The following is a 3,911-nucleotide window of genomic DNA, read 5'->3' as shown; positions in this document are numbered from 1 at the left end:
AATACTAAAAGGAGAATATGGTGCAAGGAGAGCTATACTACATAGGATAAAAAAATTATCCAATAAAAACTTTCCATTTTGCCATGTTACATTTGCTTTAGTCGAATATAAAAAAGAGCTATTTGTCTAGGCTCATAATATTTCGTCATGGCCCGTTTAAACTCCACATCTCCCATACGGCCATACCTAATCTTCGACGCAAGCAGAGATGGACTCCAGCTCTTCCACTTCCTTGCATATTCGAATTTAACACCCACTCACTCCCGATCATCATTCAATTTTGTTCTTTACTCCTTTCATCCGAAGAAACGTTATCGTTCCGACTGCTTCTGTTTGTCACCTTATATAAACCCCTTACCACCAATCTTTTCCCTTCGCAAAATTCACCACGACAAACATATACAACAAAGAAGCTCGAATGTTGCAGAGAAGCAATCAAATATCGATTCACTGAAGACGAATCTCGATGAAATCTCGGCGTCCAGTAAATAGCCGAAGAAACTCACTGAGAGTAGATCAGACTCTCCATCCTGTTTTTAAATCTTAGCCACTACGTTCAGATTCTAGGCTTAACGTTAAGATCCGTATGGAAATTCATCAAATACGGTGAAGAAATAGAACTGGCGAGCTGGAATCCCGAACCGTCTTCTCTGCAGAGTAATGTGACTGAAAATGTGAATCCTTACGAAAATGTCTTTCTGATTATCAGGTATGCTCCCTTTTATCCTGGAAACAATACCTGTAACAAATGCTTCATAAGTTCTTTCCATCTCTCGATGGGTTTTGTTAGATAGATTGAAAGATATACTTATATTCCTAATTCAATTCCGTTAGGATACTAATGCAAAGCGTCAATATTATTGGATATATTAGTAATTCATTTTTCTATCTATATTTAAAACGCAGTGACTGCTGTGTGTCTGTGGGACTATTTCACCGTGAAAGATGATCCTGTTACACCAGATCCTAATGAGAAGGAAGATGATATCTTTTATTGTTCACTTTGTGATTTAGAGGTTTGCCTTTTTCAGAACCACATTTGTTATGAAAGTTAGGATTTCTTTAGACGGTTTCTTTGTGTTTCATTTAAGTAAAACGCAGCAGTAGCATTGCAGGCCATGTAACTGATGTGTTGAAGGGTTCACCCACAGTTGCAGGGTAAGGTTTGGTGGTTTAACACCTGAATCTAAAACTCTGTTGTTTTGTGTGTTTGTTTATCCATAAGCTTACTCTTTGGATGTTTGGTGTAATCAGTGTCTCAATAACTGCGTTGGGAATATGAACTACGACACTTCCATACTTCTAATGGTTTTTGTCTTGCCCATTGTTTGTACTGTCTCTCTCAACTACTTAAAACAGAAACCTATATCTCATTCAAGTGACAGCATTGATTGTATTTTGTTGCAACAGCTAATGATAGAAGGTGGAACAGCGAATGCCATATTTTTCAGATGTTTTGTGGCAAAGAAAGGGACGGAAACCAAACTCAAGAGAAGGCCTCATGTAGTGTTCCCTAGATGGTGGACTCTTTTGATGAGTTAAGATTCATCTTCAGGTGAAAACTCCAATTTTGAAAGACCAAGGCAAATGTTGATCACAATGTTATGTTCAAGAAAGCACATGAGATGAATACATACTCTTTTTCAATTGATATTTTCCCTTCAAATATAGTATTCGTGTCTCAACAGAATTGGCAGAGACCATCCAGAAATATCGAAGGAGATGGGCTTCCAACTTCTTCCTGCTGATCAACAAGAAACCAAGTTACCATAGAAGCTAATTATTTGGTCTCGAGAATGCAGACCTTTGTGGAAGAAGACATGCTGTTTTATTTTAGGCCAGGAACCAATGGAATTAAACTCAGAAAATGCTTTACAGTCCTTAACTTCTGGTCTACTGCCCGGAAAATGTAGTGCTTATGTAATCTGTTAACGCATCGGATTGGAGTGTGATGAGATTGCAATTGACAAATTCCTAACCAACGTTTTAACCAAGGAGAAACCAAATCCAAGCTACCGGTTTAGCTGTTTTACTATTTACTCTTTTTTTATTTAAACTCAAATAACAAAGAAAAAGACTTTGTCTCCAACATTCAACTCTAGCACGTTTAGTTTTCCTACACTTCACGTACCCATTTTCTTCATGTTTTATAGGAACTATAGTCTATAGTCCCGTATCTTCTATATCTAAATCAGTGGAAAAATCTAAGTTCCGTATCTTTCTGTCTAAATCAGTAGAAAAGTCTAAAAAGAAGAATGATAGCTACCCAATATAAAAGTGTGCTTTTAGTTTGTTTTTGAACAATTTTTTTTTCGAAGGACTTTAATATTTTATTTTCGAAGGACTTTAATTGGTATCAAAGTACATGTTTCTAGATCAACATCAGGTGATTCTATAAATGGGCGCTATCATATGGTAACAGCTAAAAGAACTTTTACCATAATAAATTTTCACAATTAGGATTGATCTTTGTCAAGAAAAAGTTAATAGGTTGGCAAAATAAATAACTGTATAAAGCTAACAATTATAAACTTCCAATAAAAACCAACTGTATTAATCAACATTTTCTTTGGGAATTAATTAATTAACACAGAAAGAGTTACAATTATTTTAAATAACAGAACTGATAGCCCAATGTTTTATTTATATATAAACATTTTATGTTTTTAAATATTAGATATTGTTATGTTTTTAAATATTAGATATTGTTGATCAATCAAATTTATACATTCAATCCAGTAAGTCATTTTAAATAAGTATATAATCTAGAAGAATCACATTTACTAGAACAAAATACTCACTTTTTCATAAATTATTTTTTTTCAAAAATTAATAAAATATACATATAAATTAGTGTGCGGGTTACAAATTTAGTTATTTGTAAATTTAAACTATTTATTCAACCGCTTCACCATTATCTATATATTAATATTAATAAGATAATAAAATTTAATAATTTCATATTCACTGTTAAATAAAACAATACAATAAAAATAAGTTCAAATTTGTCTAATAGTTTTATATCCATAATCAATCTAAATAAATATATATATATATATATAGATTAATTCACATAGAAATGATAGAATAATACAGTCTATTTATATATATAGAAAAAATCCGGGTGTAGCCCGGAATAGCCTCTAGTATTAATAATATGTTCGTATACGCAGTGGCAGAGCCATGATAATTGTATAGCGGGGGCAATGTAATATAATTTTGAAATATACTATTATTTATTGTAAAAGAAATGATGTGCAGGTCTGGATTATGGGGGCAAAAATCAAATTAATCTTTAAACTAGTGGGGGCATATATTGAAGAAATACAACCAATTTTCTGAGACTTTAACTAAAATATTCAGCAAAATAATATAAAATTCACAAATATAAACTGGGGGCACGTGAACCCCTTATGCACAACATAAATAATGGGGGCAAAATCAATTTAATCTTTAAACTAGTGGGGCATAATGAAGAAAATACAACCAATTTTCTAAGACATAATTAACTAATTATATTCAGCCAAATAATTTTAAACTAGATTAAGACCCGCACCTTGCGCGGAATAAAAATTATATATATAAATTATTTTATGTATTATATGTTCTTACATATTATGAAATAATAAATATATATTAAATAATTAAAATTCAGTAACTATTACATATATAATAAAATTGGTGCGAACATATAAATCAATTTTATTAATACAAACAATTTTTTAAAAAAAATTGATAGGATATGTAATTAAATTTAAATGATATTAACATACATAGTATATTTTTAATATTAATGTCTATTTTTTTTAATGGTGTTTTCTACTCATATGTTTTTTTATCATGTGTATCTTTAATAGCAAAAACTTTAAATTAGTGATAACAAAATTTTCATTGTGGGACTAATATTAAAA

The sequence above is a fragment of the Brassica oleracea genome, chromosome C5 (assembly GCF_000695525.1).
Source record: "Brassica oleracea var. oleracea cultivar TO1000 chromosome C5, BOL, whole genome shotgun sequence".
NCBI classification, from domain to species: domain Eukaryota; kingdom Viridiplantae; phylum Streptophyta; class Magnoliopsida; order Brassicales; family Brassicaceae; genus Brassica; species Brassica oleracea.
The sequence above is the reverse complement of the archived record's forward strand: the minus strand, read 5'-3'. Positions refer to the sequence as shown.